Source organism: Ochotona curzoniae, unplaced genomic scaffold (assembly GCF_017591425.1).
Source record: "Ochotona curzoniae isolate NIBS_2020 unplaced genomic scaffold, NIBS_Ocur_1.0 contig_883, whole genome shotgun sequence".
Lineage (NCBI taxonomy): Eukaryota > Metazoa > Chordata > Mammalia > Lagomorpha > Ochotonidae > Ochotona > Ochotona curzoniae.
The window spans coordinates 24,217,116-24,230,396 of NW_024466599.1; the positions used below are offsets into that span (position 1 = coordinate 24,217,116).

General features: G+C 39.0%; 1 long non-coding RNA gene across 1 annotated transcript; it reads right to left on the bottom strand.

The window, feature by feature from the left end:
- Nucleotides 1–5,934: 5,934 nt before the first annotated feature.
- On the bottom strand, nucleotides 5,935–11,931 carry LOC121165004. The gene is made up of 3 exons (XR_005885185.1): nucleotides 11,813–11,931; nucleotides 8,407–8,408; nucleotides 5,935–5,950 (listed from the first exon to the last, which is right to left on the bottom strand). It is a non-coding gene; the product is annotated as an uncharacterized LOC121165004 (long non-coding RNA).
- Between the last annotated feature and the right edge of the window lie 1,350 nt (nucleotides 11,932–13,281).

The window sequence follows — 13,281 nt, forward strand, 5'->3', positions numbered from 1 at the left end:
TGGGTGCATGGAGACATGAAACACCAGGCAGATTTCTCTGTCTCTGTTTCTGCCCTCCAAATTAAAAATGAAAATAAATGAAAACATTCTTTAAAAATGCCAAAAGCATAGTGAATATGAAAGTGATAGTATCATACTTGCCATGGAACTCCTGGGAAGAGCTGGAAACATCAGGACATTGCACAGAAGTGTGTGGGAATGAAGACAATGGCTGGGCTTAGTGCTAAGCTGAGGAAGGAAATTAATATCTGGGATATAAGTTGGGGCATCACTCTTATGGTTACTTTGGAACAGAAAACAGTTGTCATCTGGATAGAGAGTTAAAGAGAGGAATGGAAGATTTTGAAGACACATTAGGGAACCAACATGCTAAGTCTAATTTGGGAGCTGCAGTACTTGATCAAGCACAAAGACCTATACCCATAGCTGGTGCTCAGAAAATGAGTCTTTATACTTACCAGCATCTAGCAGCAACTTGCAATCCAATGGCACAATCTCATTTTAGGCTAGGCCTGGTAAACCATGGGGCATTAAGGGTACAGTGACTGCAATACCAAGGTGAGACCAGCTGGAACCAATCTGGAGAGCCAGGAGGTGCCCTTTATGGAATTCTCCTCATTTTAGAAGATTGGAAGAGGATACAGGTCCGGATTTTACAAATCCATTTTGGATTAGTAAAGTGAAAAGATTGGCAAAAGTTGAATGTTTCTATCCCTAGGCAAGGGCCAGTGTATATTATTTGGGCTTGCCCAACATTGGATATAGACCTGTGTTGTAGACAAACAGATAGGACTGCATGTATCATCAACAGCATCTGAAGGGCCTATTGTACACCCCCCCCCCCAAGATAATACAAGGTCTGATGACTATGAGTTTCAGGTATAAACTATCTACAGTCAGTCCCAGTGCAGGTAGATGATTCTATCACCCTTCATACAACCTTTAGCATATGTCAAGGAATCACATGGCTCTTTGGGACTCACTATGAGCCTGTAAAACACAGCACTGATTAGTTCTTAATGATCTTGGAGTCCAGGTCAGTGCCTGGAAACAGAACCTCTGGACCTGCTTCATGGTAACAGTTAAGCCATGTGATACTCTACTGTGCATCCTCAGTGGCTGGAGAAGAGAGTTCCCCCAACTGCAGACAAAATGAAGTAGGATTGGATTCTGCCCTGTACCTAGTATGCACTGGTCTTGGTGGTCTGTGGGCTTCAGATATGATCTAGCATTCTTACTTTCATCAATATAGGACAAGGAGTCTCAGACTACCACAGACATAGAGAGCAATTTGAAAGAGTGGAATACCCTATTTTAGGTATAACCTCAGTTTGGGGAATGTTGTAGGATTGAATCAGTACAAACATTCCAAGAGCTGACATGGAGCAAAATTCACCAGAGTTTTATGCTAGTGCAGACATAGCACAAGTATCCATAGTCTCACAGAAAATCACTAGACTACATAGAATTTCTAGGAGGACAAATGCAATGAAGATATGTTACTAAAATTAATCATGCACTGTGCAGATGATGTCATATACCACCAAGTAAAGGAACTTCTAGGAAAGCATGATCTCACCTAAAGAAAAACAGGATGCGAGAAAAGAAACATCTATTAGTTTAAAATTCCAAAACTCGCCCCGGTTGCCTAATGGATAAGGCAGTGGCCTCCTAAAATTCCAAAACTCTATGATAAAAATTTCAAAACAGGTATCTTAAGGAATCTGAAGTAAATTCAAAAGAAAAAAGATAAATGATTAAATAATTTAATGAAGACATTTGATAGATGAAAATAATTAAAAAGCAAGCAGAAACCTTTCAACTGGCAAGCACAGTTATAGTGCAATCAAGACATCAATAACGGGATAGCTCAAATTACATTGGTGAGCTCAACAGCAAGTTATTTGAAAATGCGTTGCAGAAGGGGAAAAGGAACCAAGAGGAAAAAAGAATGCTCACAGGAAATAGGGGAAACTATACACAGATCAAATATTAAAATTATTGGGATTTAGGAAAGTTTTGAGAATGCTAAAGAGGAAGAAAGCATAGGCAAAGGGATCGTGACGGAGACATTGTAAACTTGAAGAAAGATACAATCATCTAGATACAGATAGGCTGAAAGTTATTGGTCGGATTTAATCCACTGAAGTCTAAGCCAAACATGCTATAATCAAATTCTCTCAGTTTGAAGATAAAGGAAGAATTATGCACGCTTCAAAGGACATGAAGAAAACAAGATATAAAGGAGTCCCAATATACCTGGTTGCAGACTGCTCAAAGAAACCTTACAGGCCAAGGGAGAAGGATAAAACTTACAGTATTGAAGGAAAAAAGATGTTGTCTTCTAAGAATATTGAATTCAACAAAGCTGACCCTCAGTTCTGAGGGAGAAATAAAGATATATCCAGACTAGCAAAAGCAAGCTGTGTAAACTTACCAGCATCAGATTCTTCTTACAAGACATGAGAAAGGGAATGATTCGAACGGAAAGAAATGGATGCTAAAAAGGAAGAATATCAGAAGGTAGCAACTCAATTGTACCAACTGCTAACAGGTTCAGAATGCCTAATATTGTAAGCACAGCTTGTAAATATTTTTTCTTTAGTATGGAGATTTAAAATGTTAAAGATAGGCAATAAAAATAGTGGTGAAATCTAACATGAAAATGCAAAATATGAGGAGAAATGGAGCACAAATGTGTTTATCAAGAATATTTATCTCTGAATTTTCTTTGTGTATTTACTATTGTTTATAATCCATGTTGTTATTCCTTCAAGATAGCTTCTTATAGCCCAGATATGTTGTTTTGTAACTTCGTGGTATAACTGTAAAGCAAAAATCTATAACAGAGTTTCCAAAAAAATTATAATCAAGAGAGACAGAGAGTCAGAGAGAGGGACAGAGTAAGGGAGAGAGGGAGGGAGGATGAGTAAGAGAGAGAAAGAAAGAGAGAGGGGGAGATATTTTCCGTGCTTTGGTTCATTTACCAAATGGTTCACAAAGGGCTGCAGCAAACTAGTCTGCCAGGCTGAAGCCAGGAGCCAGAAGGGGATGTCCTGTGCTGCTTTCCCAGGCACATGAGTGAGAAGATGAGTCAGAGGTGAAGCAGCTGAGATTTGAACAAGCGCTCATGATGAATGCCAGTGTCATGAGAAGCAGCTTAACGTGCTGTGCCACAGTGTCAGACAGTTGGGATTATGGTGAATCTGTGCATTGCTAAAAAGCATATTTTAATGATACTGGTTCTTCCAACTCATAAACATGGGATGTCTTTCCATTTATTGTGTTCTCTTTAATTTATTTCACTAATAATTTATGGTATTCATCAATAAGTTTATAGTATTTTTGCTATTTACCTCTTTTGATAATTTTTACAGGTGTTTCATTTCTATTAGTTAATGAAATTTATCTGTTACTTTTCAGATGATTCACTCTGGATTTTTGTATGTTGAATTAATATCTTGCAACTTTGATATATTTGTTTATTAGTTCAAACCACTTTTTGGTGGACTCTTTCTATTTTCCTACATAAAAGGCCATGTCATCTTCAACCAGAGACAATCTGATTTCCTCTTTCTAATTTGAATGTCCTTTCTCTTTTTAAATTGTTCAACTATGATTTCCAGAACTGTGCTAAATAAAAGTGATCAGAGTAGCATTGTGCCAAACCTTAGTGAGATCTGTACAATTTTCTACACTCAGCTTAATGCCCCCCAAAAAAGCACAAGGAGATACACAATCCAGTAAAATTGGTCACCATTACAAAAGACAAAGGTATCAAGTGTTAGTGTGGATGTGGAGAAAAAGTAATCCTTGCACAATCTTGGTGGACATTTGCATTACTTAGTATAGCCATTGGATAAAAGAGTACAGAGGATCCTTAAAACTGAAAATTCTGTCTTTAAGTCAAGTGATATATCAACAAGGGAATTGAAATCCCTCTGTTGAAGAGACATCTGCACTCTGACGTTTGATACAGTACTACTCACAATAGCCAAGAATCAGAAACAAACTAAGTATGGATTCACGGATGCACGCATCCAGTAAACATGGCATCTAAATGCAAAAGTATAGTGCTCAGCCCCAAAAATGGCTTAACTGCCAGACACTACATTAAATGAAATAAGCCAAACACATAAAGACAAATATGACATAACTTCAACTCATATATGGAGTCAAAATAATAGTCTTCATTGAAGTTAAAAATAGAAGGGTGGTTATCAGAGGCTGTGGAGGCAAGGGGACGGTTAGGTAAACTGTGCCTATTGAGTACTAGGTTGTAGCTAGATAGAAAGAAGCTCTGTGAAATCCTTTTGTACCATTGCATGCATGTAAAAAGTACTAAGTATCAAATAGCCAATAAAATAGCGAGGATTAACTAGATGGAAATTTAAGGAAGAAAATTATTTAGAGAGAGGAGTACAAAATTTGGAAATTATTTAGCCACAAAGCATTTACTAACTCAGAAGAGGAGGTAAGCAGGTCTTTGCCAGATTTAAGGCTCAAAGACTAAATTATCTTGCCAAAAGTGAAGTCCCTGGATGAATTTCCCTGACTTGAATTTAGAACATGAGTCTAGGTTTCCCAAGGCTGAGCCAGAGTAACTCAGTGTTAAAACACGTTGTTCTCAATGTCAAGTAATTTAGGCTATTCAAATTGGATTTAAGGTGAATCCAGAAAGCTAGCATGTACACATATCAGTGAAGTCAGGTGAAAATTTCCTCTAGTCTGGGGGATAATAACATTATGTTGGATCAAGTTATTTCCATCATTTATTTTCATTTACACAAAGTGAATAAATTTCACGTATTTCATGATTCAGATAGATTTTAGGAGCATGGATTCCTCCCACCATTACCTCTCTTCTGCCCGCATCCCCCACCTTTTTTCTTTATCCCTCCTAATTTTGAGAAAGGTGTATTTTCATTTCCTTTGGGAATCATAGGATAAGCACACCATTAGTTAAAAATATCAATTCATAGCTAGCAGAACAACAAAAATCAAGAATCAACCTACTATTCCTCAGGAGTGCAGACAGAGTCCGTCAGCAGTAATCAAATGCCAAGATGCTAATCTCACTCATGTGGATTAATTTATTTTCTGTACTTTGGGTATTAGTGACCATAGATCAGGGAGAAGATACTTGTCTTTTGGGGATTGGCTATCTGACTAATAGAAGATTAATACACAGAATCTATAAAGAGCTCAGGGAACTCAACAATAACAAAATAAACATTAAGGACATGACAGGCTTTTTTCCTTTTTTAAAATTCTTTATTTATTTTTGTATTTTTGACAATATTTACATAGTTATTTAGGGTAAAAAGGTTCAAGGGCTATAGGAAAGTGGGTAAGACTATTATTTCCATATTGTTTCCTTCATGTTTAAAAGGTGGGTATTAGGGAATGAGCCCACCCAATATCCCATTCTCCCCAGATCCCAGATGTAGGGTATGCTCAGTGGTTCTTGTTCAAGTGGTTTTGATAGTTCACCAGTTATGAATCGCTGCCAATCTTGCCAATCCAAGCACTATGAGGTCTTTGAAGAATCCACTGATTGACATAGTCCATCATAGTCTCCGTTTGCCCTGTATTTTGCTGCCAACATATAGCTGAGGTGGTTGATTGACCTGTTCTGTCTTCTCTTTTTTCTTGGTTAAGGTTCTGAGTCCGTCTTTTCAATTGGGAATATCTCCAAAAAAACTTTGTCTGAGGTGTTCTCAGACCAGATTGTTGTATGTACTAGCAAGTACTGGGCCCAGCACAGTGCATCGCCCTGATCAGCTGGTGGTTGTGATCGCTGGATTGGTTCTGTGTTCAGCCCCGACTTCCACTGGAACCAATGGGTGTTGCAGTCCAGTCTGGTTCTGCCCAGCACAAACTTGCCCTCGCATAAACAAGTGGGAGCTGCAGCCTAGTTGAAACGACCCCACAATAACCCCCACCAGGCCTGCCCTCTACCCTGGTTTGCCAGTATGTGTAGCAGTAGTCCAATCTGTCCCCCACCCCATTCCACCCCAGCTGCTGTCCTGGTTTTCATGCCCTCCCATGGAAGTGGTAACCCAAGAGGGAGGTGCCCACTATTTCCCTCCCAGGCGTCTCCCACTCCCAGATTATGCACTCTCCATGTAGTTCTGTGGTTTGACTTGACAGAACTAGCCTCCAGTGCTAGCTTCTGCTAGTTGATGCTGTGGCTAAGCCCACACAACCCTCACTCACTCTAATTTTTTTTTTTTGCACTAGTAGGAGTAATCAGCCCAGCCTGGCTTTTCCCTGATCTAGTCCACCTGAGGCGTACAGGTGTTGTAGCCCTGCTTAGTCATGACAGGCCTTTTTCAAAGGATGAAATTCAAAAGGCCAACAGGCATGGGAAAAAAGGCTTGAGTTCACTTGCTTTTGGGGAAATGCAAATAAAGACCACAATGAGGTTTCACCTCAACCCAATCAGAATGGTGTCATTTAGAAATCAGGAAACTATAAATTCTGGGGGAGAATATACCTGACTCCACTGTTGTGACAAGGTAAACTAGTGTAACTATTATGGAAGACAAATATTGACAAATAAGAAAAACATATAGGTATGCCCTAGATCACAAATAGCAGGCTCATATGGAGAAAAGAGATTTACTGGACATGGATATAGAAAATGAACTTGTAAAACATTCTCCAAGAATAAGAATAATTGTACAATTGTGTAAAAGCGAAAAGATCTAAAAATTGAAACTTGAGAGATGTGAATAAAAGATAAAATGGAGATGAAAAGGCAATTAACGAATAGAAAGAAGATAGATAAAAAGAAACCATCAGGAATGAAACTAAAGAGAAAATACAGAAAGTACAAAGTGAAAAGAAAGAGACCCAGAAAATATGGCAAAAGGTTTTAATATTTATTTATTTGGAAATTCAGGAAACATGAAATAATACAAATGTACAAATGCACAAAATACATTGGGAGACAGAATAATTTTCTAAAAATTTTGAAAATTATCAAATAACATTTACATAGTCCATGAATTTCAGATAAAATTTTGAATGCTAATTGGGAAAAGAATAGTAGAAATTAGTGGATAAGGTTAAATTCAATTGAAGATTCTTGTGAAATGTGGTTTCTTTTCAAGTACAATCTATGAAAATATACCGGGAAAATATCCCTTGTTAAATATGTTAATAAAGTCAATTTTAAAGAAATATATTTAAAAAAAGAAAAAAAGAAATATATTTATAAATGGGTGGTATGCTGTATCAAGGGTGAGGCCAGATCCAAATCCTTGGAGGAAGGGGCTGCCAACCCTTGGGACCCTGTCTCTCAGATTACTGCACATACTAAACATGCTGACTGTGCACAGCAAGCCCTTAGATGTCTAAGCTATCGAGGTGGAAGGAGTTTCCCTCTGTTTCTCTGATCAAGGAGAGAGGATGTTCTGAGCCCTGTTCCCAGAATAGATACCTGGTTGAATATGCTCACTCAAGGTACCTTTTTATCAGCTTAGACATCTGGCTCCCCCTAAACACTTCTCTATGTTCATTATTGTATGAAAAATCAAACAAAAGCAATTTTAAAAGCCCAAGTTATTTAACCTAAAGCCAGTGTGCAATTGGACACTCCACTTCCCTGCATCTTAGTGGGGTCAGTCCTTTCCCATCGCTATTCTTCAAATAAAGTTTCTGTTAGTATTTTACTTGCTTCCAAACTTTTTATTTCAATAAAAAAAGTGCAAAAAACCTACAGAGCTTTGCTGGCAACATATACGTTCTCATGATGTGGTATATTTTCTTTGTGAGTCAGTTTTGTTTGAACAAATAATGAGAGAAAAGTAATCCCAGCTAAATTTCAATTGGGTGATTTAAAATTAACATGTTCTAAATTGTTCTAAAAATTTATTTTTATTGGAAAGACATATTTATAGAGAAAGGAGAGACAGAGAGAAAGATCTTCCATCTGCTGTTTCACTTCCCAAGTAGCCAGAATGGCAAGAGCTGAGCTGATCCTCAGCCAGCCAGGAGCCTATTCTGAGTTTCCTATGTGGTTGTAGGGCTCCAAGGGCCTGGGCCATCCTACACTACTTTCCCTACCCACAAGCAGGGAGCTGTATAGGAAGTGGAAATAGCCAGGACAAGAACCAGCACCCATATGGGAAGCCAGCACTTACAGGTGGAGCATTAGCAAATTGAGCCATTGCAATGATCTCAAAATGTTCCAAAAGTAAATACATGTATTTCACTGTAGTGGGAAGGAGTCATCATCGTCTTGTAGATTGCAAATTTCATATAATTCTGTTTACACATATTTTAATGTGGTAGTAAATCAAGGAAAGCAACTCTCAAATCTAGGCTTTTTGCCTTTTTTATTTTTTTTTGTTATTTTATTCTTTGATGGCTATAAGGACAGACTGAATGATGTAAAACAGCTTAGAAAAAAAAGTCTTCACTCTTCTCCTATCTTCTCTCGGAAGTTTTAATTAAGAGTGACTGTGGTTGGCATCTCAGATATTGCCATATGTGAGGAGCGCATATGTAAATGACAAGATTCCCCATATCCCAATTTACTGCTTCTGACTTTGAGACACAGTGTCGTAAAATCCCAGGGTGACACTGAGATGAAGTTTCCAATTACAGAGTGCAATTGTCTTTCCTGAGCTGCAGACATTAGAGGTTAACCTTACAAATTTCCCACTAGAGGCTTAACTAGGAATCAAGTGATGAAAGGAAATAAAAGAAATCTTGCCTGATTTTCATGAAATAACCTCCTGCCTGGCGCAGGCCCATATGACACTTCAGATTGAGCCTCTCTGAGACCTGGGGAATGAAAGGGAATGATTTTTCACAGGAAGACCACAGTCCTCTCGAGACAAGCTGGGGAGCATTCAGGACAGAAGGAAGCCAAGGGCTGGGGAGTCCTGCTACGACCCAACACTGATGTCATCGAACCACAGCCAAACCCCTTCTCCACCACCACGTATTAAGAAAGAAATTTGCGTGTGGAATGAAAGTTTAAAAAACACGTTTCCTTTTCTGGTGATATTGTTAAGGGAGAGTTAATCTCATTTCTACCACAAGAAAGAACGAAAAAGCATGGATTTTGAGATAGGAATTTGCAGGAAATTAGGACCAAGAAAGAAAGAAGAAAAATAAATAAAAATGAAAACAGATGGATATAAAAATTAAAAAGAGAAAGAAAATACTCACTGAATATTAGATTTGTATCTGACAATTTCATACGCTTGGATCAAAATATAACAGAAAATTAAAGGAAAAAAATCCTATACTATACTCTGAAAAATTGAACTTTTCTTTGCCTCTTTTCTGTTTCTTTAAAACATACTCTTTTTTTTTAACTGCACTATGAAATCAGGTCTTGGGGTTTGAAATCAGCATTGGGGGGTTTGGCCTATATAAATTCCATCATTTGATCTTAATGTTCAGAATCTTAGGTAACAATGTGAAATTTTGCTCAATTGTCCCAAAGCTATTCTAAGTGACTGTCTTTATATGCCTAGGGTGATTAATCACAACAGAAGGATCTTATCCTTAAGCAAGGATCCTGTGATGATCCGGGAGAGGAGTCTAGAAAGTGTGGCTACACCTTTTTGGTGTACCATTCTAACACTGTTATTCCAAGCGTCATTGAAGGGCTCTATATTTTCTTGCCCTCACATTGTGCCTTCTTGCCTTCTGAACCAAGGAAGGCATCTTTTCCTGTTCATGAAGCTCCAGAATGCATGAGAATCAGTGAATAAGGCTGGCAAGTGGAGGACATTCTCCACCAGGTAGTTTGTGAAAGGATAGTTGAAAAGGGGAGCGATCACATCTTGAAATCAAGAGAGAAGTGCAGTGATCTGGAGTAATTCCATTCCAATCCCTGCGTAATTCACAGAAACTTGAGTTAGGAATCCGTGTGACTATCTGGGGGTGGGGGAGTGGGGGGTGGAAGCACATTCCAGGCCAAAGGAGGGAAACAAGCAAAGACCCTAAGTCATGTGGTTGCTTGGTGGGTTTTGAGACTAGAAATCGTGTGCCAATAGAACACAGCGCTCAAGAGCAAGGGTAACTGATCTGAACTCACAGAAGCAGTGGACCTTAATTGTGGTCTTTTTAGGTTTTAGAAGGATTTGAGTTTTTACGTGAGGTGGTGAACCTTGGAAGAATTTCAAGAACAAGAGAAGCATAATATGACTTTTGTCTCAATATTTTACATTTAAGTCATCAGATTCTTTATATTCAGACAAAGTGAAAAGCCACCTGCATTGCCCGTAAGCACTCTGCTGGTGCCCCGGGCCTCTGGGTGTGCAGCTACTGTTGCTGAAGAGCACAGTCAGAAGCAATAAATGCAGGAGCTGCTGACTTTCTATTTCCTGTCACTTGGGTGACTGCTCCTAAAACACATCATAGAAAGCTGAGTGCATGGCTTTGTGCAGTATTGACCACTTCATTTTCCGTATTTTACCTTTGTGCCTGAGTTCACTGACTTTTTCAAGGTTTTAAGTTAATGGAATTTGATTTTTTAAAAGGACCATGACTGGGTTCTTAATGTCTTTCCTGGTGCCAATGATTTGCAAAGGATTTTCTAATTACATTACTTTCCCTTGAAATTGCACATTCATTTCACACTTCTACTCTGCAGAGGGATACACTGTAAGCTTGTCTACATACTGACAATATCTAATTAGAAGAAAACCTAGAAAATTGCTGTTCTGCCTGTATGTTAATAAACGTATCATATTTTTATTCCCCCATCATTCTCTTCTTAAGCATTACTTGTCCATTCGACTGTAAGGAAATACAAATTAAAAATTAACTTCTGAATATTTCCCTCTAATGAAGTTGAATAGAAGTGATCTAATTGGCTTTCACTTTGTGAAATTGCGTATAGGAACATACCAGTAGTGGCATTATTACTACAAACACCTACGAATTTCAATTCAGATAGCATACACTTTGTTGACCTCAGGAGACTTGGATTTCATTTTAGGAAACAAAACTAGTCCAATTTCATACATTACTCAGGAAGATTACTTCAGGTATCTTGTGCTTTATAATCTTATATGAGGATTTAGTAGCAGTTTGTATTAAGCATAATTAAATTAATTCTGATGAACTAGTCTCACATTAACTGGCATCAATTTTTATCATCAGGATTTTGGCTTTTTAAGTTACAGTGTTATTTTTCAGATTAAAAAAATTTGTTTTAGATATAATATAAGACAGTAACCATGATTGCAAAAAGCAGATAAGATTTAAATTATAACTATTAGTGACATGGAAAACTAAAAAATGGAGTACTCAAATACGTTCTTTTTAGTTATTTGTAACTTTTGGACCATGCATAAGAGTTATTACAAAGTGAAGCCAACTGTAACAGTGTTTTTATTATGAGTTTATTTACTTATCAAGGTTTATCAAATACAATATTTCATGTGTCATGTAAATGTTTATTCTCAATGTCTGCCATTTTCCTCTGAATTAAGAAATACGAGGGTACCTCAAAAAGTTAATGAAATTGCATTTTATGAAAAGCCATGTACAGATTTCAAAATTTATTTTGCAGTGCAATAATCTGATGTTTTAATGCCATTTCCCCCCAGATTTCTGATTTCTTTTATTTTTGTTAAGATTTGCTTATTTTATTTGAAACAGAGATACAGAGAGAGAGAAATGGAGACTGTCGGTCTACTGGTTCACTTGCCAAATGGTTGCAATGGCTGGGGCTGAGTTGGGGGCAAAGCTGGTAGGGAGGATGTGGTGGGCTTCTCCGCTGGAACACCACTCCCACTGGCGAACATGAGTTGGTATGCGGGCAGAGCAGACTGGTCACGGCTACAACACCTGTGGGCCTCACGTGAGCTAGATCAGGGAAACGCCAGGCTTAGTTGACTTTCCCTAATGGTGCAAGCATAAACCAGAGTGGGTGAGGGTTGGTTGGGCTTTGCTGCAGGATCAACTGGCAGAAGCTGGCACTGGGGGCTAAAGTTAGACTGCAGAACCACCTGGAAAGTGCATGTTCTAGGAGTGGGAGTAGAGCCAGTAGGGGAAATGGTGGGCACCTCCCTCTTGGGTTACCACTCCCACTGGAAAGCATGAAAACCAGGACTGGGGCAGCAGTGGCTGGGCAGGTGTGGGCTGGATAGTGAGCATGGTTGGGTTGAACTAGGCTTCAGTGCCCATCAACATGTATGAGAGCCAAATGGGATGTGGAACAGATTGCACCAGTCTGTCATACATACTGGAAAGCACAGGAACCAGGGCAGGGGGTGGGCCTGGTGAGGGTTATTGCAGGTCACTCCAACTATGGTGCAGCTCCCACTAGTTTGTGTAAGAGCCAAGTGTGTGCTAGGCAGAATCAGGCTGTACTACAACACCTGTTGGCTCGTATGGAAGACAGGGCTGGAAACAGAATGGACACAGCAATTGTAGCTAACAAAGTGCACTTGGGCAGATTTGGGCAATGGACTGTGCTGGACTCTCTACTGGCAAGCACTCACGAGAATCATGTCTGGGATCACCTCAGATGAAGTTTTTTTGGGGATGCCTTCAGCTGACCTGCTGATCTCAGAATACCAAAAATGAAGGTTCCATGATCTGACCATGGAGTGCGTATGTTAAAGCTAAGCCTCCTCAGAGGCTCAGACAGAGCAGTGGACAGCATATCCAGGTGCACATAAAGGATATGAGGATATGGCAGTCCATTGGAACCTGCAGAGGATACCTGGTATCACAACAGAGAACAGGGGACAGAACAAATTGATATCTCCCCCAGCAATGTGTTGACAGTGAAAATCTGGGCTAACGAAGACTCTAAGGTAGACGATGTCAGCCAGTGGATTCTGGAGAGATTTCACTGTACTTGGAAGAGGCAATATTGGCAGCAATTCAGAACTGTTGAACTATCAAAAGCACTTGAGCAGTGTGCTTGGAGCATGATCCATGTCGGGACCCTGGGATGGGTAGGAGGCTGGGTGGTGCTTCTCCCTTTAACTCTCCCTTTACCCCAGATACAGAAAAAAAAAAATAATAATGTGGAAACAATGGTCTTACTCACTTTCCTGTAGCCCTTGACCCTTGATGCCTTAATCAACTATGTAAAGATTATCAAAACAAAATAATAATTAAAAAAACCTATATACTTGATATTATGTCAACACATTCGTATACTACTAGAAAGTTGACAAGTACATGATCCTAAAATTTGATAGAGTGGAAATTGAAGCAAGTGGTTATAGAACAGAGATGGATTTGGAATTTCTGCATTGACACTTTGGGGAGGTATTTCAGTGAATGACTTGT